We start from the raw sequence: 26,979 nt of genomic DNA, 5'->3' as shown, positions 1-26,979 counted from the left end.
CACAGGCTGGTCAGACCCAGCTCCAACAGCACCCACACCTCACCCTAGTCCTCAGCTACATCCAGCCCACATTCCCTGATGCACCATCCTTGCAGCTGGACACAGCTGGGGCCTCAGCAGCACTGACAGCAGCACTATTACCTTTAGTTACAGCCCTGGGCATCCACGGCAGGCACAGCTTGTCCTTTCTGCGACTGTCAGCTTGGGCACAGGTGGTGATCCAGTGCTTGTCCCAAAGCAGTCTTCCTGCGCTGTGCAGCCCTGCCACGTCCTCACCACTTTGTATTTCCTCATTTCAACTCATTAAGTTGTAAGCTGCAGATTTCCACATGCCTTTTCAATCTACCATAGCCATTTAACTCTGAACTATGCTTCACCGTGCTTGAGCACCTCTCAGTCTGGACTTACTTGCAGATTTAGTTAGTATTCCCTTGTCCACACCAGTAAAGAGAACAGCAAATAAAGCTCAGCCCAAGATAAACATGGGTGTATTCACATGCCTCATGCCATCTCCCTTCTTCCCCTGATTTTCACAGTAAATTATGGGTAACTACACTTCAAACATGGTCCTTAAACAATTATTTGTTTGCCATATTATTAAATACATATATTTCCTTATTCCAGAGAAATGTCACGAGGTTTTATAGGAAACTATTGAAGTCAAAGTAACAAGGTACTGCTATCCCAGAGTCCTTATTTTCTCATCCTCCAGATTCCTAGAAACTGATTAAAAATTTTGTTTCAATTCTCCAAGCACTGCAGCTAGACTAACTAGTCTGTAATTCCCTGGATCTCCCTTTTTCAAACTGAGGTAATGCCATTGCCCTTTTCAGTCCTTCAGGACCTCTCCTAGCCTTCCCAATTTCTAAAAGATAATTGTAAATGGTTCAAAGGTTGCTTGGCTAGCTGCTGATGTACCCTAGGGCAAATTTCATCAGGCTCTGCCTATTTGAATACACCTATCTTATCTCCTTTTTCTGATCTACCCTTTTTCTACTCTGCACTTTACTCCTATCACCTTGTTTAAATTAATTTAATGTGAAGACACACTCAAGCAATACAATAACTACATGATATCCATTTAATATTTTTTCAGCTATAACATTAGCAAAAAACCCCAACTCCACACTATTCATGTACTATGACTGCGGCCTTTTGGAGATACAGAAGAACATTTAGGAAGATTGGTCTGAGCTAGAATGAAGACTGCAAATAGTTTAGAGCAATCCTCAAGCTGGGGTGTCTGAAGGGAAAATACTAAGAAATGTCAATAAACTCTTTGTCTGTGCAGGAAGATTTAAAGAGAAATTTGAACTGTATTTTAGAAATTACTCTATCAATTACTAAATCAGCCGGGTATGGTTTTATAAGTTAAAAGAAAGAAAGAAAGAAAAATAATCCAACATATCCCCAGCAGATAAAACATGTGATAATCAAATGCACAATTTCCTGTTGATTGCCTAAGTTATCCAGCACTGATCATTGCCAGGGTAGTGCACTGAATTAGACTGACCACTGGTCCAAACCAGCACAGCAAGTCCCACTCCTCCATGAACACAGACAGGCATCTTGAAGCACGTTCAATTTTAATGCATCCATCCACCTGTTCTAGCCATAATTTACCTTTCATCAGCTGGAAATTATCATTCTCATGGCTGAGATGTTGCAAAACATTACGAGATCACTGCTAGTCTGCTTCCATGCAAAGCAAAACAGACAGCCTTGGATCATCCTCTGTGATTCCTATTTTGTTTTTCAGCAAAATGAACTAGACATGGTTGTGTGCTGTTACCACATTTCAGCTGAAGCACAGTAACTTAAACTGCTTCATTTCCATCCTCAAAGACACATCAAGGCTCTATTCTGTGATCCCCTAGGCAGAAGATGCAATGTTAATGGAGACTCTGGCTGTCACTTTTAAAAGCAGTTAGTGATTTGAATGTCTCAATTTCCAGTGTACCCAACTTGAAATATTTTACAAGGTCCAATTTTCAAGAAATGATGGATACTCAACAACTGCTGGGCAGACACTCCCACCACCCCACTTGGTGTTTAAATCCAGAATCCATTTTACCTGGCATTTCTACAGAAAATCCTTTTGCAAAACTAAAACCCTAGTACTAGTTAAAAGAAGGGGGGAAATAATTTTCTTGCAACAAATGCATGCATTCTTCCAGTTACACAAAATACAGCATTTTCTTTTGCCAGCTGTGATGAAAATGCAACAAATCCATGCATTCTTCCAGTTACACAAAATACAGCAGCCTACCCTTGAATATGAATCTGTGAGTATTTTCTTCCAGAGTGATACACTGAAAACCTTCTCTCACAAAATACTATAACCAGCTTTCAGTGAAACCTACTTTACTGGACATAATATAAAGCTTGATTTCCAACACTGTCAGGACAGAGAACCCACCCCATATTTCCAATCCATATATTGCTGGTACTTGTCCCTACTGCAAATGCCACCATCAGTAATCCCTGTCTTGCTGCCTGCCTCCCCTGAAAAATGGATTATAATTAGGAGAATCCCTGGATCTCATCCTTGAGTAATATAACAATGAATAAAAACAAGGTACAAATAGAGAGAACAGTCAGAACAGTAAAATACTGGTAGTCTCTGCTGCTGTTCCTTATTCCACTAGTGGAAAAATTCAGACTCTATTTTAGTCAGAGGAGCTTGGTGTCATGCAATTGTTCAGTCACAGCTCAGCAAACCTCATTATTTCAGGCCTCTTTAGGAATCCCAAGTTTTGCCCCAGAGTAGGATGGGACGCGCATCCGCTTGCTGTGTGCTGTGCCCCAGGAGTGGCACAGCTGGTGCTCGTGCCCAGCACAGCCCCAGGAGCTGGCACAGGCACCAGGAACCCCAGCACAGTCACAACTCCATGCTTTTAATCCATCACCCCGCTGGGCTCTACTTCAAACCCACGGTTTAACCAATACTGGCGGGTTTCAGCCAAGCCTATGCTGATAGCAGACAGAACGAAACCCAGTTAATTAGAGTTAAATGTAGCCTCAAAGGAGATCTCAGCACCAAAACTCCTTATGCACATTAACTTATATAGCATGTATTTTTAATGAGTTCAGCACTTGTCTTGAGTTTAGGAAACACACACATGGGGTGGCAGCTATTCAAAGCCGTTGCGCCAGAGCATGAGCAAGTGCTGACTCTGCAAGATGACAAGGTTATGTTGCCAGTTATGGAGATTCTACCTTTATTGCACAACCCTCAGATACCTAAATTTAAATTAAACAGGTGAAGTGACAACACAAAAGCCACCTACCAATACACTCATCATAAAATACAAAAACGAAATTAAAAAGACCAGAGGGCTAAAGCTCATGTTCAATTCTGCAAATATGGTTAAATCTTGTAACATCTCCAGCATCTCCTGAGCCTTTTTTTCATAAATAAACTTCTGAAAATATGTATCCCTGTAGACAGCTAAAGCAAACACCTTCAAAGCAGAAGGGAATTTTACAAGTGCAAATTTGGAGCTTTAAACCCCACCCTTCCACCTCCACATGCAGTCTCCAACACTGATCATGTGAAGCCAAGTAAATGGCCAGTAGTTGTGCCCTCTGGGTTCCAATATATTAAAGCAATCTACTTATTTGTGAGATAAAACGACTTGCAAAGACTTTTAAGTCCAAAAAATACATAGTCATATATAAATAAGCCTGAACTATGCCAACAAATTCTGCCAATGCCCTTTTGAGCCTGTCAGTAAGTATAGCCAGAAAACACTGTTCACTGGATTACAATGAAAAGTACGGGGTAACTCAGTGTTTTGCATTAATTATAAGTATGTTCCAGCCAATATGGCATTAACACACAATTAAATCATTTTGAATCACCTAAGTTTTGCGCCAACATTCTGTAAAAATATGTAACCTCTATTACAGAAAATAACCCTTCAATTAGAATATAGTATCATACCATATTTTCCAAAATGTAAATAAACTAAAGAATAAACATGTTCAAAGTATTATAAGAGGACAATGTGATCCAATGACAACATTTTTACACTTTCAAGTCAGAACGAAAAAACCCAATCATGTAGAAGTCTCAGTTTCAACTGCAATTCCAGGGGTAATGCTGCTTGTATAAAAATCCCCCAAACCATGATCACACAGATCATACAGTATTTCACTAGCAATAGTCAATTCAAATGAAAAATCTAAACTTTGTTTTTCTTTTAATCTTTTCAAGCATTATTCCCTTTAATAAATTCCTTAACTTCACAACTGTAACATTCAAATGGATAGGTAGTTTTGCATATCCCTGAAAATGCAACCATACAATTTTAGTTTAAATGAATGACAAAAGACTGCTTTTGAGACAGAGTATTTTTTGCATATCCCTGAAAACGCAACCATACAACAATTTTAGTTTAAATGAATGACAAAAGACTACTTTTGAGACAGAGTATTGTCTCTAAACTCCTGAAAACTTAATCTGTATTCTGCTAATCTAGGTTACAGTTTATCTTCAGGGGTTCTCCTGTAACATCATTCCTTGATGCTTTAGATTCAGCCTGATGTGATTGAGAAAAGGCTTCCTTTTCTTTTTTCACCCATTCATCTACTTTGCTCCCAGGCTCTCTGTCCCCTCCTCCCAAATCATTACTAAGGAAATTATTTTAAAAGAAAACCCTACAGATAAACCATGACCTAGAACAGGGAGATTCTGCCCAATTTATGTTCCAGAAAGTTGATTTACTTTAGAAGATATTACTGCATGCCACTCAAACTGTACTTTCAGCCACATTTTTTATTGACTGAGTCTGTCATCTTTTCTTTCCTGAAACCTGAGTTTACTTTAAGAATGACAGAAGACCTTCTCAGGGTCAGCTGAAAGCATTCATAACTGCACACACCAGGAAAGAAGTGCTGTAAAACTGAGAAGCCCTCAAGGACAGCTGTTTTGCAGAGGAGCTGCGTGACCAAGCTGCTGTCTCAGCTCCTGTATAATGTCACTTCTCCTGGTTCAGTTCTGTCACCACACAGTGCCCTCCCAGGGGGGTGGCTATCTCTATACTAAGCCCTAGGATGCTTCCAAACACAATACAAAACAAAATGCAGGTGATTAGTTAAGAAATGTGAACTTAAGATGACAGATGCTACCATAATTCAGATACTGTCCAGGTTTGCAGCTCGCCAAGTCTGCCCATCGCTGGGATACGCTCAGCCCTGCTGCCCACTGCAGCCTGGCTTCATGCTGACAGCTCCATGGGACAGGTGAGCCTGCAAGGAAGCTAGTGGACAACAGGGAATGTGACCTGTCTGCACCTCTGCTTACTCAGCACCTGCTCATGTCCCGTCTCCTGAGCTGAAGGAGAAGGGGCTCCAGTACTCAAACTCTGTTCTTCAGCGGGCACAGCAGCCCAGAGCCTTCCTGCTCACCCTCCTGCCGGCACCCAAATGCAATCACGCCAACCCAGGCTCACCTCTGAGGAAAACCAAGCACGCCATACACCACAGCAACACATCCTGCCCTGCCCTGCTGCCCTGTATGCAATCACGCCAACCTGGGCTCACCTCTGAGGAAAACCAAGCATGCCATACACCACAGCAACACATCCTGCCCTGCCCTGCTGCCCTGCAAGGCTTCTGAAAGCCCTCCCATTGCATTGTCTCTGCATAACCTCTCAGGCATCACATGCCAAACCCTGAGCACCACCTCCAACTGCACCTGCCCCTGCCCAGCCCAGCACCAGGTGCTGGCAGGATCTCCTCCACAAGGCTCTGAGCCCTAAGGCCCTGGGGCAGCTTCCTCCCCGCCCCAGGACCACATCAGGAGTGCTTTCAAACACACATACACAGACATACCTACCATTTGTGCTTCCATCTCCACTTAAGCAGCAACACCAGTTCTGATGTTAGAGAAATCTTACTTGTTTCAAGCATCAGCATCTCAGCTAATGAATTTGTGCTACTCTTCCACCCCCAACAAATACTGGGCTGAGTGACATATAGCCTAATTGACTGTTAAGGTCACTGGCCAGCTCTTTAATTTTATTTAGTACACTTTGAGACAGCTCATGAGTCATTAGGGCCTTAGTCTTGGGGACACAAGGACACGTAATACACACTAATAAAGAGCAAAAATGTTATCTAGTAAGTGTATTTTACAGATTGTGAAATTAGAAAGATGGCATTAGATATTTCTTTCCAATGTTGTATTTTTAATAATTTTGATGATTTTAACATACATAAAAATATTTGTCAGAGTCTGCTGGTGTATTTCTAACTTGTAACATTTCCGTAACTCTAAAAAAATTCTTTAAGTAGTAAGTCACATTTTAAATACCATCTTGAAGACAAAAGAGGACTCAAGGGAGACCTAACTTAAAAATTCCTTACTTAAAAGGGGAAACTGAGACATTTTTCAAGCTGTTATTCATGATATTTGATTTTATTATCTAAATTGTAATTCAGAGCACACACGTGTTGGGAACTTTGCAATACTTTTAAAAGGGATCAGCATCACTAATCAGGCACTGAAACCAAATTACTGGGAGAATCTGGAAGCTCAAACCTGCACATTTTAGCTGGCTTGGAAAGATCTTTGAAAAATAAAGTTAAACAGTAATTATACATAAGTGTGCTTGAGAAACTTTACACCTGTCTTGACATGAATCGGATCTTTGCATGGATGATGAAATTCTTGGCATTGCTTTAGGTGATTGGGATGGCATTAGCTTAGGCAGGGTAAGAATTCAACAGTCACAAGCCTAGACAGGTAGGATAAAGGAGTTACTGACTCAAAAAGGCACGGCAGCTTATCTGTGGAAGTCTAAACATGCTAATCATTTAACATAAACAGATCTGCTGATATTTTTAGAAAGGAATTTCAACTCATAAGTAACAATGTTAAAAAAAGGACACCAGTATCCCTAATCATATTTTCCACAGGTCCTCCCAGCTCCTTGCAGATTATTGTTACTAAAACTCAGACAAGGGAAGGGAAAAGAAAAAAACAAATAAGTAGAAAGACAAAGAAAAAAAGCCAGGGACAGGTAGCTGGGTATGGGATTAGGACAATAATGAACTTGTTGGCAATCAGTATTTGCTGGCTATGCTACAAGATTCCTGCAACCTTTGTCTCCCTCTGCCTCAGTTCCCAGTCTGTAAAACCAAGTGATAATATTTCCTTACCTCACAGGAACGTTCTCAGAATAAATCCATAAATGCCTGGAAGACACTGAGACACCACTGTGACAGAGGCCATAAAAATACCTAGGGGAAAAACAAACAACATAAGAATAAGTGTCAGTAGTGACCAAAACAGCAGAGACATTCAGAGATTAAAGGTACAGCAAAGATTAAAACTTTGCTTGATGACATGAATTCTCCACCCTGGGGAAGAAGTAGTTTAGTTCAGCACATATTCCCATACAACACTTTTAAAACCACAGCAATTTCCCCTCTTCTCCTTGCACATGACACAATCATGATAATCCACCACCAGATGCAAGCAGGAAAGATGTTTACAGATCATTAGCTTAGCCCTCCACGACAGGTATCACATCCAAGAACCCCAATCACAGCAACAGAGCCCCACATACTGACAGTGCTCTTCCTCAGCCTCCACATCCAATTCTAACTGCAGAGCTGAGCTCCTTCAGTAGTTAAAAAACTTTCAGCCTAACACTTACTCCTGAACAGCTTTTATCCATTTGTTTTCATGCCAACATTGATCCAGCAGCTTACACAGCTTTTCCCTATCCCTGAAGTTTATTTCCCTGACAATAGAAAATGAATTACACCACCTCCCTGTCAGGGCTCATTTGCCCACCCAAATCAAGCACGTTCTTATCACCCCACATCAGCATCTTCTGCCCAACCCCATCCTTGTGGCCCAGTGTCACCTTGCAACTGCCCAAACATATGTTTCTACAGCATTTTCAGCTGGGAACCCTGTCCATCCCAACCAGTGCAGAGTAGAAGCTTCTCTCCTAATGCCTTCTAAGGTTATGACCCAGCACACCATCACCATGGAGGTATGTCCCACTTGGACTGCTCTGGGTCTCAAACTCTTTTTGAAAGACACCCTGACCTTTCACAGCACTGACCATGCCTCCTACCTGTCTCACCTCTGAGCCGTCAGGGCACTGCCCTGTGCTGCCAGGGACATCACAGGGATCATGCATGGTCTCCCCAAAAACATACCTCCTATCTTCAGTGTCAACTCAACCCACAGCTGATGGCTTGAGCTCAACTCCAGCGCTAAGCATCCTTTAACATGAGCCAAATGACTACAGTCCTCAGAAGGATAAGTGATTCAAAATTATGCAAATGCACGGAATACATTATTTAGTCTTTATCATTTACAAAGTACGCATTTTGTAAACATCTTCAGCCCTCTTACGGAGAGTGTGACAGTGCCCTGAAATTGGGTTGCTGCATCATGCACCGATCACCACAGCCTCGGTGGGAGAGGGTTAGCTGCAGTTCTGAGGTGGGACAGGAGGCTTGAACAGCCTGCCTGCCCAGTGGCCCCTGTGCTCAGAGATACCTCCACCTACCCCTGCATACACACAACCCCTTGGAGATCCTCTCTCATCCCCTCAACAACTCAGCTGACCAGGACAACAAAAATCCCCCCAGTTTTTTCCATTTCTGAGGGGAGAGGGCAGTTCCTTTCCTCCTGGCACTTTGTGTGGAACCAGCTCAGGAGCTGCTCGGACATGCACTGGAGCTGGTAGGAGGGGAACAGCAACCTCCCCCCTCTTGCTGGCAGCTTGCCCACAGATCAGACTGGGATGTATTGGAAATCTCAGCCCAGGGAACCAGAATACACTCACCTTACCAAGGACTCGGATCCATTTAAAACTGTGCTCTAATAACCTTCACAAATAAATATATTATGCAATTTATGTTATGCAGCATTGACTTCAATGACTCTGTAGCAGTGCTTACACTACTATATTTACTTCTGGCACACACTGGCAGCCTTCACTGTAATTATTCTGAGCGTGCCCCTGTTCTAAACGCGGAGGTCTTACCCTGCCAATATCTATGCACAATGCTCCTCAGTATGTTTTCCATAACTTTGACCACACCGTCCTTCTTTCTTCTATCTCTGCAAGCGCCTTTACCTAGAACATGTCATGAGTTTTTCCTCCTTTCACACAGGGTGAAAGGATTTTATACCCCAGCACCGGATCACCAACTTCCACCTTCAGTTCAGGAGAGAATTTTAGACAAGCACCCTGGCACCTCCTGCCAGGCTCCCTGAAATTTGAAGAAAGCCCTCTTTTAGGCAAACACACATCCACCTTGATGCCCGTGGCACAGATCAGCATACTAAATGAACAGAAGAGAGATTATACAGATTTGTTTTCTCGTTCCCCCAGACTAATAGGATGACCATTTCAGTACTGGCTCTTTCCACTGTCTTTCTCAGTCTTTGCTGCAGAAATGGTAGTTGCATCTGAGTGGAACCCATCCAGCAGTAAGTGGCTTGTTAATTCCCAGGACACATTGCATGCAGAGAAGGATACTTAAGCTACTTAAAAAGCAACCCTTTATTAAATGCATAAAAATGCTTGAAATTTCTGTAAGCCAACACTTTAAATTAATGACTTCATTTAAATATATCAGTCTCTGCTGCTAATTGTTATACTGCTTTTTATGCATTCTTTTAAATGTACTCCTTGGAAACCCTATAGAATTTGCTATAGTTCTAACACACAGTTGCAGTCATTCATGGTACACATTCATGGATTTCACTAGAAACTTCTTTCTCCCAAAAGCTTAAGTAGCTTTTTGCACCTGTGTAACAGGGGCAGTTCAACCACTCTCAGCTACACCACAGTGACACTACTGCTAGATCAGGAAGTGGAAACACGTCACTTAAAAAAAAACAAACAACCAAACCAAAACAAAATAAATAAATAAATAAACGAACAGACTCTTCTACATTGAAAATATTAATATGGAGCAAAGAAAAGAATTTTATGATGTTAGAAAATACATCTGACAGATATATTTAAAATTTTACACTGATTCAGTTTTGGATGTCTTAACTGAAATCCAAACTGATTCCTTTATAAAGGAGATGTTCTGCTTGTACAGGGAAGGGGCATATAAACATTAGATACTTGATGCTGAGGATTAAACATGAACAAAAAAATTAATCAGCAGCGACAAAAGTGGTGATGGCAGTTCACTGGAGAGAACCTCCTCCATGCAGCATGCCGCAGTCTGCAACTGCTAATTGAGGCTGCTGGAGGCCTTGAGTGACGAAAGAGAGACCATACCAACAGGATTTTAGCACACTGAAGTACATACAGCTTCCCCACTCCCACAAGTTAAACTCAAGGCCATCAGGAGCAGTGGGGACCTGCCAAGAGTAAGTGCCACGCTGCACATCCCCTGCAGCACCCTGAACAAGAGCCCAGCACCTCCAGCTGCACCTGGACACCCCTGCTGCTGAAAACATGAGCACTACACCTCCATGGGTTTTGCCAGTTTCCATGTGCCAAGCCAGGAATATTTTCTGGAACTCTTCAAGGCAGAGTTTTCAATCTGAGACAGTGTTTACTGAACAGAAAACACCAGCAATGAGCTTTCTATGCAGCATCGACAACAGCAAGGAATTCCTCATCTCTTGGTAAGCTCCCATGCTGGCTGACGCTGCAAGAGGCACTGCAAGGGGCCAAGAAAAGCCACAACTTATCACAAGAAAATGGCAAATTGTGAAAAGCCTGCATCACAAGGTTACCTGCCTAGGCACAGCTTCAATAGAGCTCCACAAATACCTCAGTCTAACAGTGACAGAGGTTAAAAACCTATTATCTTTCCCAAATGACAGTCTGAACACATGTTCAATAGAACACCCCGCCCCACCAAGCTACAAAGTAGATTCTGCTTTTTCAGTTCAACAAATACAAACCACAGGGAGCTTTTTAAATGAAAGCATTACGAAGATTATATTAGGCAAGTCTGATCTACTGTAAAACACTCACACACAACATTAAAAGGAAGAACAACCTTTAACACCTGCTTTCTCTTCCAGCATAGCACTACCTCTGTGCATGGTTTGGCTCTTAATGGGATGAATTCTCAAGCTAATTTATATGGCTTACTCCACCAGCAAAGAATGCTTCAAGTGTTTGGGATCTAGTGCTCCACTAATACTGAACTGGTGAGAATATTCTTTTAAGAGTGTGTACTCCACAGTGCTGCTCAGCCAGCTGCTGCCCTGTGGGACAGATCCACACAGAGGAGAGTATTTTTCACCCTGGTGTGAAATGTTGTGACACAAGAGGAGGTGCAGCAGCTGGAAAAGCATTGCATGATCCAAGCAGTGCTGAAAGTCATCATCATAAATATTCACAAGCAGACAGAATTGTTTTCTTACTAACAGCACATTGTTATTCACAAATATTAATTAGTTTCTAAATACCACCTGTTACTCAGCCCTCCCTCTGCCATGTGACATGGGCTCCATGGCTGGCTTGCAGACTGTCCACACTGCTCAGGGATTTAATGATGTTTCAACTTCCAGAGCTCACTCAGCTACTGGGAGGAGAGGAAGGGAATAATTACTTACTTATATCTTTCTCTGCTGACCTCTCTGGAGGATGAAACGAGCAGCTTTAATGGCCTCTGACGAGAGGCTGGTCCAGTCCTCCTTAGACGGGAAGGATGACAACTGCACTAGTAGGTCTTTGGCGTGGAGAATGATTTTAAAGATCCAAACTTCAAAGATCTCAGTGAGGAGAGAGCTCAATCTCAAAACTTCTCCCCAATGGAGGGAAGAAAGCTGCTAATGCAACCACTCGCATTTCCAGCGATCACTCACATTTCAGACAGAGCTGAGGCACCAGGAATTGCCTGTCACATCCTACAGTATAAATAAACTGCAGACTGCCAGGAGGAAAGCTGTTACAAACCTTGGCAATTTTCTTTGGGTTTCTTTAGATCACTTCTTCAAAGGATCTCTCTGTAGTAAGAGGCACAGGTGCAGACAGACAGCCAATAAGGGATTCCTCTTCCTCCCCACCAGCAACAACCTCCTCTTAATTATGTGCATCACGGATAACAAGAGAAGTTGGGCAAAGCACTGATGGAACTGGGCAGAGCATGGATAAAATGCACAAGTAAGTAGTACACTTAAAGTTGAAGTGACACAGTTGAATGATGAAATACTGTCTTGTTTTCTACAAACTCTGGATGGAAGATCCCTCAGACCTTTCAAAAACACTCCTCCTGCTCAGCGTCCAGCTGAGAGACAGTCAGGGAGGATGAGCTTATCTTGATGAATTCAAATTAATACAAAAAAAAGAATGGAACTATTTTGAGCCTGGGGCTCACACTTAGCCTCACTGGAAGAGATGAACCTGAAGCATTCTCCTCACAGATTCCAGCTGAAAGACTCAAGCTCTGAAATGCACCATTTGGCATTTCCAGTACCTCAGGAAGCAGCGCTGCCTTCTCAGTGCAAATGTAGCAGGAAGGTTGTTATCCCACAGCTGCCAGACTCAATACCAAAGCACAGACACAAACCTGTACATTTTCCAGGGAGGAGATACAATCTATTCAATACACTTCCCTGTAACATCAGATTTTTCTTACCAGCATGATTTCACTGGTACATCCCAATCAGAATACTTCTGAAGCGGTGTTTTTTAAGATCTTGTGCATCAGGCTATCAGCTCTACAGAACAACTAGAGTAGAAGAGCTAATAAATTTCAGATTTTAAATGAAAAGTCAGAGCAGTTTTTGCTGGAAAACATAACTGCGGGACAATTTAACCTTGTCCTTGCTAAATATGGAATGGGGAATGCAGTCAGGGCTTGATATCCTCAAACTCCTAATAGAAAAAATTTCTGCCATAGTTCCTGCAGACAGCAATAACCCAGGACTATCAGGATTTTCTCAGAGTTTGGACAGCCTCACATTCAAGTCTCTAAGATTATAAAAGTGGAAAGTGGGAGGGCAAGGAGCATACGCAGACACAGAGAGTCATTTTTCCAGTGACTGACAAACACGGTACTCAATTTCTTAGGGACTTGAATGGCTGGAGCTGAAGTTAAGCTTCACTAGAGTTATATTTAGTTCTGCACAAATACAAATTAGGAAACACTTTCTTCCCAGTTACTAATGCAGTGTGACAGGAAACAATTATTTGCTCAGTGTCTAATGTTACCTTTGGTGACTATCTAGTTCACAGAAGCTGTATATTGTATAATAAAGAATCAAGCTGATATTCTGCAAATCAGTGAGAAAACTTATTTAAGAAGATGAAGAAGCATTTGATTTGAACACATCTGAGCTATACTGGTCTTAGCTGTGCAGACAGAGTTAGTACTGAGGCATCTTCTGCTTTGATAATAAACAAAGCCAGTTTGTTTTCCAAATTCTACATTAATTTATTCAAGAACTCTGCAGATATCTAAAGAATATCATGGTTCCCCTAAAGTGCAAAACAGAGCTGGGCACAAGGACAGAACAATTAAAATAAAAATAAAATCCATCTTTTATAATTTCAAGTGCCAGTTTCTCTCTATGAAAAATCCAATTCTGTGTCACAAGGGAGCTCTCAGCTGAGCAATTGCTTCAATCTCTACAAAACACAAAAGACAACACAAAGCATGATTCACATGAAGGGCTAGTTAGACCTTGGCAAACCAAGCCATGATTGTGTCGAGGAGTCTCACGTGCTTCAGAAGGGCTCAAATGGCTGCACTCAAGAAATCCCAGGCATGTGGCTGAAAAGAAACCCTGCTCCTGCCTACTACAGCAAGAATGTCCACTAACAGGCTTGGAGTTTCTAAGCCATCCAACACAGCATCCTTACACACCAAGGAAGTTAGAAATAATACACTACTTCACAAATGTCATTTCTACTGGCATCACTGGGCAAATACTTACAGGGCTCTTTTCTATAGTGAGTCACATGAGTATTTCCAGAGCTGAAGCAGACGACATTTCATGTTTGGCTTAACTAACACCCAGGATAACCAGAAAGATGCCTTGAGTATCAGCATTCTGATGACCTTTTCAGTTCCAGATCCCTTTGAGATGGAAGGCAGATGAGCCCTTGGCACCATACAAAAAATCATCAATAGCCCAGGTTTCTTTAGCCAAAGCTGGACAACTGAAATATATGCATGACTTTACCTACCCAAAGGCATATATTTTGCCTTTTTCTGAGGGGGGAAAAAAGAGGGGGGGAGCTGATAAACATTTGGCTTCTTGGTTTTGTCTTTTAAAACATTATCAGTTATTTTAATAGTAGGTTCTTGGAGCAGGTCAAACCTGGAAACAGGAGAGTTCTGGGCACAAAGCAAACAAACCTCTCAACATAAGGCAAAACATTTCTTGAGAGATTCTGAACAATCTCTCTTGCCTACAAGTGCCAGGTATGACTAAGTTTGATGAATAAGTTACAAGAATTTCCAGGGAGAAATGACACCACTACTCCCACTTGTACAAAATCTAGGAACATTGTTTATGTGCTCTAATTTCTTTGAGGATCCTGTGGCAAGGGGGAAAATTCATGCTCCGCCCTGGACAACTCAAGGTTTGACCAGAAATTTTACTTTAAATGCCCATAAGGTCCCTGCCTATGTTTTACGTGCTACATGTTTACTGTAACAAGGTAATTCTACAGTGCTTCCTATATTGATCAGCAAAACCCATGTGGAGTCAAAGACTTATCTTGTCTATACTGCTGGAAAGAGGGGGGCTAAATTTTTTCAGATACACCCCACTGGCACACTGGCATTTTATCCAAGCACCGCTGTGCATCTCACCCCCGTTTCCGATAGCGTCAAAGGAGTGGGAACAATCACGGATCTGCATGACTTGGGTAGAAGTGCACATCAATACTCAGCCCACAGATCTTGCTAGTACCAAAGGGCAGCACCTACGTCATCCTGCTCAGAGATGTACCAGATTAAAGACCCTCCTCCATCTCAGCAGTACTGACACTGCCAGGCTGGTAGACCAATACACGCACGAGCCTGATGGAACAACAAGTGGCTGGAGCTCTTCAGGGAGCTGATGGAAGGTAAGTGTGTTTTCTCCCTACTCCTGCACATGTTATTCCTGTACATGTAACACTGCAGAGCAACACTCTCCGTGACTAAACCGCAATAGTTGTTGTCAATGTTTACTGAAGTGACCAGACTGGACTCTCAGCATCATGCACAGGTAGGCCATGTTCACTTTCTAGTTTCCTAGAATCTTTCAAGTTGTTATATGACTCTATACTGCTCCTTGACTGTTCTCTCAAAAGAGAGAATGCAAAGCAAAACAAGGCTCTAGCTTGGAACAAGATGAACAATTACGCTGGAAGAGACTAATTTTCACTAGAAATCTCATTTCACGCCTTTTCTCACTCCTCCAAAGAGTCCTACACTTGCCCGCTTCATCACAGTGCTAAAATAATCAGGAAAATAGGTACCTCCTTTCTGATATAGTTTCCCATGTTGTACCTCCTCTCCCCTCCTCAGAGTATTGAGCTTTTAGACAAACGTATAATATTAATGGAATCTTGAAGAACATAACAGAGGCTTATGAAATGAGGAAATACAGATCACCGGCATACAAATTATTATTAGCTACTAAGTAATCAAAGGGATAAAGACACATGTTTCAAGAATTATGAGTAGCTAATTATTAGTAATTAGGATTAGAATTACTTTTTTAAGAAATTCACTATTATACATCAGCTTACTGTATCTTTTCTTGCACATAGAATAACTGGTACTGGAGAGGACTGATCTCTTTTCATCCAAAGTATCCATTCCCCAAACAGTCACCTGAACCTTGGAATCTGCCAAGGATAAACCAGAAGGAGTATTTCATGCCACACACAAGATCTCAAAACCTCAGCTCTCTACATTGTGTAAGCCACAGTTATACTGTTGTCCCAGAAAAACCTGTACTGATTCCCAGCCAGCTTGGAAAAGAGAAAAAGAAAGGAATGTGGTTACTGCCACTTTGTCCAGGATGGGCTAGAAACGAGCATGCTCCAAGCACTTGTCAGTGGTTCTCCACCTCCTCTTTTGCAAGGTTTTAATTCCACATCAAGCAGGCTCCTGCACAGAACTGACCTTAAGGGACTCTAGAGTACTTCAAAAGGTTTTAGAACAAGAGAAAAGAACACAGGTATCTGGTCAACACCAAAGAGCAGAACAACTCTAGCACTGGGGTGCAGAAATGAGGAGATCTGAAAAACTACATTACAAACAAATTCCAAACAGTGACACCAACAGTATGAAGTCAGGACTAGGATTGTTCTTTTGAGGATTAATGGCTCTCAGCTTCCTTTGCTTGCCCAGTGGTGTACTCCACAGAATAGCAAATTCTCGCTGTAATGAAAAAAAAAAAAAAACAAACCCTTGTGTTTTAAGAAATGTTAGAAAAATAATGCAATACAATGGATGGCTTGATTCTTGATTGGTTTTAATCCATCACAACTGGCTGGATCAGACCAGCTCACATCAGCTTTGCCAGAAGTGTGTCCTCCATTGCACCAAAGAGCTGATGTTCATCTGTCACTCACAAGGCTTTTGACACAAAGCTTGGGGACACAGAGAAGGCACTAACACTGGAGAGTCAGCAGCAATGTCCAAACCAGAAATCTGCTACCAGCAAACCCCAATCTATCTATAATCAATCTTCAACACCTTCATGTAACATACTAGGCTTTTTGATTTCACATCCTCTAAAAGGGTAACAAAAATCAGAAACAGCATTAGTCCACACAAACTATAAGATTTTTGGTTTTTTTCAGAGGTGTTTTCCTTTCAGAGCAGCAATGCTACCATCCCGGACAGGAGCAGGAATTCCAACAGTAATTACACTGGAACATCCAATCTCTACCAAAGGTGAGATGCAGCTTAAATTTGAAATACAGGTGTCTAAAGTGAACACAGATTAACACATTTACTCTATCACGCATTCATTACTACAGAGCATCTAGTATAGATGCACATTAAATGTGGATGAATACACTCATGAAGTCTAGACAAGCATATTTTCAATTAATAAACAGCTTTCCCCACTCCCAAACCAAAATTATCATAAATTATAATCCCCAATGAGTGATCTCCTATAACAGAAAGTATTAAAATAAAGAATATTTTAAAATAAGTTATTTACAATACAAACACTCTAGTTTTATGCTTAGTAAAATAAGCCAAAATTCTGTCTCAGAAATGCCTGTATTTCAATTTTATATGTGTGAATAAAGAACCAAAATTTGAATATACTGATAATAGTAAAATAAATGCATCACATATCTATTTTGCCTTACAATTTCACATCTATAGGATCATGTACTGAAATGCCAACACTACAATGTGGATTCCCACATTATTTATAGTGGCTGCATCACCACTACACGTTCAGATGGATGATTAACAGCAACGATGGCCACCTTTGGATAGCCAGAGTTCTTATTTCTTGTAAACACAAATACAAGGAATTCTAATTTCTTTTGATCCTTATGATTATCCACATGCTTACATAAGTGACAGAATAAAAGAAACTCTCAGATGTATGGATTTCTCTTTTCACATGGTTAAGGATTTTTCCTTGAGAAGCAAAATAAATGCTTATTTTAAATATATACTTTAAAAATGTCCTAACATACTTAATAAAAATTAGGTTTCTGTTTCTAAAGCATTACAACTTATTTTATGTATTTGTAAATAAGCATAAAATTAAAATTAATTTATGTACCAAAAGTATTTGAATTTAATATATGTTAAAGAAAAACTACATCTGTTTGCCATGTCTTCAAGAAAGGCAAATCAGCAGGTTAAACAGTGGAAATGAAGGCACTAAACCAACTCTAAATAATGATTGACCTTTTGACTGATGCAGAAATAGTTTTTTCCTAATTTCAGTTTATCCAGTTAATTCAATTCAAAGACTTGTTTTCCTAAAAAGAAGACATCAATTAACAAATAACATAGCATGAAGTTTTGGTTTTGTTCTCCAATCTAAACATTTAGACCAAGAGAATGAAATCTACCATTTACAAAATTTTCTGGGGCCAAAACTACTTTCCAGTCACTATTTAAAATTAATACAATAACTATTTTAAAACTTGAAAGCCCTCCCTTACCAATTCAAAAAGCAAAATGCCCTGTTGCTTTTGATCTATATACCAAAGAAATTAAAGAAAAACTTAGTGAACTATTCAATATTGTTTCATGAATTTCAACTGAATTCAAATTTTGACACCAATACAACTATATATTCAGCACACAATATTAAACAACTATTTTACTACCAAAATTATGAAGTACCTGGATGCTTATTTGGCATAGCTAGACAATTATAACATATGCTTAGAAGGCTGACAAAAGGTGCTACCTTACTGCAAAAGCTGTACTTAGCAGTAAAAATCAAGGCAATCTAATAATTACCAAACTACTAATAATTAACCTCCCCTTTGAGAAATGTAACAAAGTAAGATCAAAGGAACCAATTTACTTCAAAGTTTCTGCTTGATTTACATCACCATTTAAATCATGTTTCAGAGAATGAGATATTTATTACAAAGTAGCAAAAAAAAAGAGTGGAAAGATTTAATGAACTCTGACAGTGTTCTCTATTTTTAGCATCATACCAAAATCACCATATATTTGGCAGAAATACTCCTGAAGGTCCTTGAGCTATCCTATTGGCTTTGCAGCTGATAGTCTTTTAATTTCGGAATACTCAGATGGGATAAAACTCAAGAGCGAGTTATTTCACAATTACTTGGGAGCTGGGAAGGCTGGGGTGCTTGAACAGATTTCAGCATATCCCTATCCATGCTGGGATTGTGCTCCTGCTGGTGAATTGAAACCTTCTAAGTACTCCTCATCCTGCACCGACAAGGAACATCTGAATGATACTTCAGAGCCTGCAGTGGGATTAAGCAAAACATCCCAGAGCTCCAACACAATCTCCTACTGATGAGGGAGAGAAAGGAGTGAGGACAACTTCTTATCACTGTCATGGTATTTTTCCTTTATTACAAGAATTAAAGAATTATGAGAAACGTACAAAGTTAATGCAGACAAATGATATTTTTTTATCTCACTAGTATTTTAATTAAAACCTTTTGTCATGTCTGCTAAGCAAGTTCAAAGTATTGCAATGCAGTAGCAATGGTAACGCAGAAGTCTTGTTAAGCTTGGAGAAAAGAAATGTTTTCAACTTTTACAAAATCAGCGACTGTAATTACTAGAGGAATAAATCAAATTTATAGCAGGCAAACACAGGACATAATAATTTTTTTTGTGTGGCCATAAATGAGTTTGTTTTTGTTGCAATGAGATAAAGTTTAACATTTTCTGCATGTCAGACAGACTATTTTGATAATATTCTTTACATTTCCTCCTTATTAAAGAGATGAAAATTTTGCTATTAAGATATTCAAGTCATCACAATACATCTTGTTACAGAATAAGCTTCAACAAAACCTTGAAGTTCTTTTTCCTAAACTCATTAACACAATAAAGGCGTAGCCTGAGTTCTTCCTTCAGTATTAGACAATATTTTGTTCTTGCAAAATATCAAGATGTAGAATTCAGCAAATTATAGCAAATCAGTTGTTGTGGGTTTGTTTTTTAGGTTTTTTTTTTTAATTCTGTTCAGAATGCTGCAACACAGGAGACAAAAGCAGTTTTGTTTCATTATATATAAAGATCTTTTTTCAATTTAACTGAACTCTAGACAAAAAAGTTGGCTTTTTATTTTTAATCATACCATACACTACCCCTGCTATTTAAAAGTATTTTTCCATCTCCACTTTCACTACTAGCCTTTTGTGTAGAACAATTTCTGATTGCTAGGCTATTTTTCATTTGCCTGCCTCTATTCACAAAAAGAAGGAAGCATGTAAAATGGTACATTTGATAGACTTTGAAAACTTGAATAGCTTGCATATGTAAACTGATTACAGTTTGCAAAACCTGAAAGTAATGTTACCAAAACATGGGTTTACTTGAGCAAACAATGGCACTGCTAACCATTAAAAAGCTCCAGCACTCACTGGCATCCAATCACAGTAGCACACCATGAACACAAGTGATTTGTTCTTTGCTTGAATGTCAGTTTTGAAGAGTAAATATTGTACATGCACACACACACACACGTGTATGCATTTGAGCACATATACAAAGGTTGCCCATAACCAAATAAACCTGTAGCTCCTCCTTGAAAAAAGCATTTTTATGAGACTGCCTAGCTCAAGTCAGCAAAATAGTTTGCACCAAGTTATCCAAGAGGTCTTCATTTACAAATTTCCATTTCTCTTTGATGTGGTCTGAAAAATCACAATGGAAAGATACAGCATTAAATAGTGCAGGTAGACTGTCACCTCCAGTGAGAGACAGCTGAGCGATGCCACCACAACGGGAAGGATGGCTCCGAAAATGTTTCTGCAGGATCGCTGTGGAAAGACCTTTATCAGCTAGTGACTATAAATTTATTTTCTGCAAAGGAACCTTCAGGCATAATGCGCACAGAAAGGACATAAAAGGCAATCTGTCTGTAAGTGAAACTTAAAAGTAAATGTGAAGGCAGGAGAGGCAGTGTATTTTGTTGAAATACGTAGATGTGCCATTTAGATCTCAATGCGCGACACAAAGGGTGAAATGTTCTGATCTTTGCTGACAATGTTTATACTGAGAAAGCCTCCAGTATTTCATTCAAATTTCCTAAATGCCTATGATCTCTTCTCCAGAAGCAGGGGAGTTGGGTGAGAGTCCTCTGCAGGTCTGGCAAACAGGCCACTGGGCCTGTGGACCATCTCACCAACATCACCTGTTTCCATCACAGGTCTGGCAAACCATCTCACCAACATCACCTGTTTCCATCTCAGCAGCACTCACCAATCTACTTCCAGAAGACAACTGAGGGCCACAGAAACAAAATTCACTTTATCTACAGTAAAAAAAGAGAAAATCCCTCAGCAAGGATCACTGCATCTTGCACCACGAGCTGGGCAGGCCAAAATCACCTGCACTGCTGGCCAAGGCACATGAAGTCCACAACTCTGCTTCTGCCTGCAGACAGCTTAAGACATCAAATCATTCAGAAAGTTTTAGATTTTCACCTTTCTTCTCACTTCTGACAGATGATTCATGTAACTTGTAATTTTAAATAAAAGAACAGGAACCATGTCCTTTAGGAACAGGTTTTCTTTGAAAGTAACAAAATAACCATCACCTCCTAATCCAATAAAACCTGTAAACAAAACCAGTAACATTCCATCAAAGGTACATGCAGAACTCTAACCCAAGTTCATCACATGCATACACAGAAAAAATCTTAGGACCTGTGTAATACAACCCAATTTTCTACAAGGCAATATAAAAAATAATTATCTAAATATTTTAAAATATAAATACAAAGATTAAATAATACTGAAAGAGGGCACAGGACCTAAAGGGCAATAGATCTAAAGATATATTTTTAAATATTTAACCAATTTTTCTTCCTGGGGGCACGGGATCCAAAGGCCAATGGATCCAAAGATACACTTTTAAATATTCAAGCCAGTTTTCCCCCTGAATTTTTATCATCCTATTAACATAAGTTTATACATTTTGTATAATACATTTGTGCATTATAATGTTTTTTTCAATTGTTTAATCTTCCCATTTCTATTTTTTAAACAGCCAGCAATTGCTCAAGCCTCTGGGTGTATTTATTTTAATTAAATACAACAAAATCAAGTGAAAAGCTTTTGCATTTTCTGAAAGAGGAGACCACTCAGAATTTTCCTCCATGTGTCGCAATAGAGATCTGTCAGATACATCCCCCAGAGTAACCCTGTGAAGACAATAACTGTGCCAGCAGCAATTTGTCTGCATTGTGAAGGCAAATATTTAACAAACAAAATAAAACACAGAGTAATTTAATATTTGTATTGTGTTTGCACAAAGAAGTGCTGATCAGAACGAATACTGAATGCCCGGGGTAGCACCTTCCCCCCTGCACCCTGTAGGAGGGCACACTCCCAGACCCCAGATGCAACAGGGGACAGACAAGGTCTGGGACAGACTGACACTCCAGCTGTATATGGTTCAACTTTATTGCTCTTTAAGCAATCAAAAGCATCTGCTTTTATTCCACAAAGATGGATACCGACATATTTTGACAGAAGGCCTGTCAAATCTCAAGCAAGACTGCACACCAGGTCACCTCACCCACATGCTGGTCAGCCCTCGCTCAACCAGTGGAGTTGGCAAAGCATCACTTCTTTCTTCAACAATTCCCACTGACATACCTGTGGATGAGTCTTAACTCATTCACAGGCTCCTGAGTTTTTACTTTTTGTAGAAAAAGTACACTTGAATCTTTGGTGAAACCAAATTATACACACAGGGATCAGTCTATGTTCACCTGCAAGCAGGTAATGTCAAGCTCTGCCTCCTCTTTATCTACCAGTGTTCACTCCCACTATCAGAACAGTGCAGTTCAAAACACTGAAGGTAAATAGAAGGGCTTAAAAGGCTTCCTCCCACTATCCAGCCAGAAAGTTATCTTCTCAATATTTATGCCTTCTCACTGCAACCAATTTCTACGATAACAAGAGACTGCTTTTGAGGTAAACTCCTTGCACTGCACTAGGTAACAAACTCCAACAGCACTACAGATACTGCTAGAAAAGGTTTTTTAAAATCCTGCATAGATACGCTGGAACTGCACACATAAGGAAGAAAATGGGATCTCTGTCTCTTACCCCACCAGGATGACAGTGTATAAATTCAATATAGATAAAGGAAGACAACTCTCAAAACGTGCTACTGCTTTAGAATGTTACTTCAGAATATTAATAATTACAAAACAGCAGAGTGGTACTTCACAAATATATATATATTTTTAATAAGCTTATACCAATGAGGAATCGCTCAACAAACTCACCATTTTATCAAAAAGGCAAATGCAAATTCAAAATAAATTTCAAGGCAGCATTTTAGGAAGGTTACTTATATTCACATTTATGGATTCAGTTATTGAATACAAGCAAAGTTTAACAACAGGAGTAGTAAATGAACAATTTCACATCACAAAATTGCCCTGTACTTTTTGGAAATAACCTAGAAGTCTGCTACAGCAGACTCAACATTACTTAGAAATTACTTGTCTTCAAAGTCAGAACAAAACCGAGGGGCAAGCAGCACTCTTGTTCTCAAACATAGTGGTCCAAGTGGTGCTCCTGAACCTCACAAAGTATTCTCCTTCCCCCCCCATCTCCTTAACACAACTTTCAAGTTATATTTGCTTTAACTCCATTTCTTCTATGCTAACAGAAAGCCTTTCTGGATATTAGGTTTCAGCCTCAATTTCACATCTTTATATGTTTCACCTAATTCTCAGTCTTCCCCTCACCAATTTCAGAGATCTGGAGAAGTAATTTCCCAGAGTGAATTACTTATTAAAAAGCAAACATAGCAATGAAAGAGCCCAAACTAGGCTCTGTGCAAGCCAAAGTAATAATTTCAGCCCTGTGATCTCTCCCAGATAGCCAACAAAGGGGCAATTACAGAGTAACACCAAGACACAGCTCACATTTTGGAAGGATTTCACCCAGAAACATCCTGCTAATATTCACATTTAAGATCTCCCAGGGCCCTATTACTTCCTTCTTTTTCAATAACATACTGGATTTCTCTGGCATTCAAAACAAAATCAAGCCTTAACAATCCACGTTTTCCCAAAACTTGCTTCCTTTTAATTGTGATAATACAAAAATTCATGCTGAACTATTCAGCTATCTACCTGGCCAATTTTATAGCTGTATTCACACCCTGGGTGAATCACATTTAGAAAATTATATATAAACATGGTGTGACATTCTGTCAAGATATCTTTAATTATGTAATTCCATCCTTTAAAAAAAGACATGAAGATAGCTTATACAGTCATTTGGAAATTTAATCCTGGAATAGACAGCTGAAATGTGCCAGAAAAACAACATGATCATCTGAAAAGCTTCCAAGGGGGTTACAATTCCTCACTCCCTTAAACCTCCATCTATTATATGCTTATTACCTTTGTTTTATGGCTACCTCTTATAATCCAACCTGCTTTCATCCATTCCCAAACATTCAGAAGAAAAAAGTATTTAAAAAAGAAAAACAAACAAAGAAGTATTGAAAACCCCAGCAGGGTGGACAAAAATTGCAAAGTATTAACCCAACAAAGTACACCTGACACGGCACACCAAGGCCAGAGGACTGCCTTGCCTTCAGGTATCACAAACTTCCCCCTGCAAAGGCCCCTTCTTTCTCAGTTTCACATCAAGCTAAAACCCAAAAAAAATAAAGAACCACCAGCAAACCCATAGCTCAGCTTTCTCCTCGAATGAATGGCCAGTAGGCAAAGGAGACTTCTGTCTCAAATCCTCACCCCAAAACACCCCCATACCTGCCACCAGGTATGACTGAAGCTCCACCACAGCCAGGAAGCACCTGCATGACTCACTGCCTCACTTCAGGTTTATTTGATAACAATCCTGCCTGCTCTCCCAGTATTAAAACTCAGCAACTGGTCTCTAAACCAATCAGGCTGGCCATAAGGACACACTTAGTGCTGCAAGAACAAATTGTGTTGCAGCAGCACTGTCCATTTCACAGAACTTTAAATTAAATTTCACATAAAAACTGCTTCAGATGTCCCTTAATCGGTCTCCTGTTTATGACTTTACAGAACCCTACCCTACATACAAATTTGTCAAACACAGTAATTTCTTCAGTAACGTTCAGTGCACCAAATGTTTCCCCACGCAAGTCAAGTGATGATCCAACTCCTCCCATAGGAAAGCCAACAGAATGCTTTTAATGCCTTTTTTTTTACCAGTTCAGTTAACCTTAACCCTCTTTCTCTTCCATTTCCTGTTAGATGGCTTCCTCAGCTGAAAAATTTAATTCCCGATAAGACAACCTATCAACCAACAGAAAATGGACTTTTGAGTAAGGACAACCAGCTGCACCAATGCAGGTTGTTAAATTCTACTTAGATTTTTTTTCATTGTCCTCATAATCACCACATGATCAGTGGACACAGAAATTAATTGAAGTGTAAAAAATCCTAATGTGCCTTGATTCCACAGGTGCTGGTAGCAGGCTCAGCCTGGCACCCGCTCTGCTCCCAGGAAAGAGGCACAGGGAGCTGCACAGAGAGGCTCCCACGCCAGAAAAATTCATTCTGAAGGTAACTTACCATCCTATTAATGTGCCTTATAGACAGCTGTAAATTTGCAGCATTACAGCACTTTATGATGTTAAATAATGCATTGCATGTTGCACAGATATTTTATTGTACATTTTTCCACTATGAAGACTTTTGAGGATCCTATACAAATTGCACACAGCTGTCTGCTACTGGTAGTTGACAAGTTATTAAAAATTACATTATCTGATCATCTGAGAAACAGAATGCAATAGTGCCGCTGTTTACTACGCTTTAACATGTGCATAAAACTGAATGTTGTGGTCCAATTTTTAAGTGCCTACCCTTAGGAAGAAATTAGTTTTTTAAATAAAGCTCTACTGCTTTTATAGCATCTGAATGTGAACTACTACATATTCGGCATATTAAAAAAAATCCCACTGTGAAGAGCTGTACTACAGTGAAGAAACTACCACTGGAAATATTGGAATTCTCTGGCTTTCCTGTAACTAAAATCCCCAAATAAATATTGTATTAGCATACCTGCTTTTGCTTCATTTGCTGATAACAGAGTTTGGTTAAGACTGGAAAAGCAGGTAAATTACAAAGCAAGAGCTGCAAGTCAGGATAGACAGTTTCCAACTTGTTTGAACTTGACTGTATATTGCTAAGCTCAAGCAGAATGTAAACTGCTGCCCTGCAACAGTTTAGATCACATGTTAAAAAGCTTTCAAGCCTAGTTATTTGTATTTAAATATTGCCTGAAGATCCTAAACCAAGATCATACCCCATGATCCTGGATTTTCCACCATACAGTTCCTGTCTTGAAGACATTATGATCTAATATAGACAAGATGCAACAAAGAAATACAATGAGCAATCAAGGCAAGAGTGGGAAGTCCTCAAGTCAAAGACACAGTTAGTTAGTTCTCTAACTACTGAAAAATCCCTCTAGGCAGGGAGCAAATAAAGAGAAATAGTAGCTAGCACAGGAGCTCTCTCCTTTAAGGAGTAAATACTTAAATAGTTCTGAGAAGCAGCTACATGCTTTGAAACATGAACCCTAACTAGCATAATGTAATATAATCTTCAACGTTAACAATTTGTGGCAAAGGAATAATAAGCCATCTACCTTCTTACTATTTTCTAGACAACTGAAAAAGAATTGTTGCAAGTGATCAAGAAGCAAGAACTCATACAAACCCTTCAAGTCCTCTTGGTTTGTTTAGCCATTCCCATATTGCCAAAACACAAAGATCCTTCATTAAAGGCAGGGAGGATACAGCTAGTCTAGAAAGGGGGAATTATAGCCACTCACTTTGAACGCATTTTCAACGAGAACTGCATTCACCAAGGCTTCTCCCTGCCTTACGTAAAGGCCACCTGCCTCTTTACCAAAGCAAGCTAAGGAACCACAGACTTCTGTGAGCACCCTTGCCCACTCATCTCATTCCTCCTCTGCAGATTTAAACCTCCAAATTAAATTTGTAGATTTTTATTTGCAAGACTCATTTCTTATCACCACCAACAGTTGTGTAAGACTAGTGAGATATTCTTCTGCCTTAAGAGAACACTGGGAGAAGAGATCTTCCATTTTGGATACTACCTCAATAAAAATTAGGTAAAAATCCCTCAATTTCATATCTCCAGTGCAGTACGAGACACTCAGCAATGTAACTCATAACACTCAAAGCACGTAACAAACAAACAAGCAAAACTAATCACAAGTTCAAGTTGTTTTGCATGACCACATTCATCTTCCCAGAAGGCACACTTCACTGAGGCTGATTTGTTCTTCCAGGGTAAGACAGCTGTTTAAGGACTAG

The 26,979-nt window shown here is 40.0% G+C and overlaps 1 protein-coding gene across 20 annotated transcripts in view; it reads right to left on the bottom strand.

Moving 5' to 3' along the window:
* The window catches only part of PTPRF (protein tyrosine phosphatase receptor type F), a 378,264-nt gene that overhangs the window by 280,835 nt on the left and 70,450 nt on the right, over nt 1–26,979 (bottom strand). For 19 of the 20 annotated variants that reach the window (XM_039711435.1, XM_039711443.1, XM_039711439.1 and 16 more), the window contains one exon: nt 7,168–7,248. The gene's annotated coding sequence lies outside the window, so the exon portion shown is untranslated. Of the gene's footprint in view, nt 1–141; nt 394–7,167; nt 7,249–26,979 lie in introns of those variants that run through there. The other variant, XM_039711438.1, reaches the window with a different exon arrangement.

Source organism: Passer montanus, unplaced genomic scaffold, assembly GCF_014805655.1.
Source record: "Passer montanus isolate IOZ18808 unplaced genomic scaffold, ASM1480565v1 scaffold25, whole genome shotgun sequence".
Classification (NCBI taxonomy): domain Eukaryota; kingdom Metazoa; phylum Chordata; class Aves; order Passeriformes; family Passeridae; genus Passer; species Passer montanus.
The sequence above is the reverse complement of the archived record's forward strand: the minus strand, read 5'-3'. Positions and strand labels throughout refer to the sequence as shown.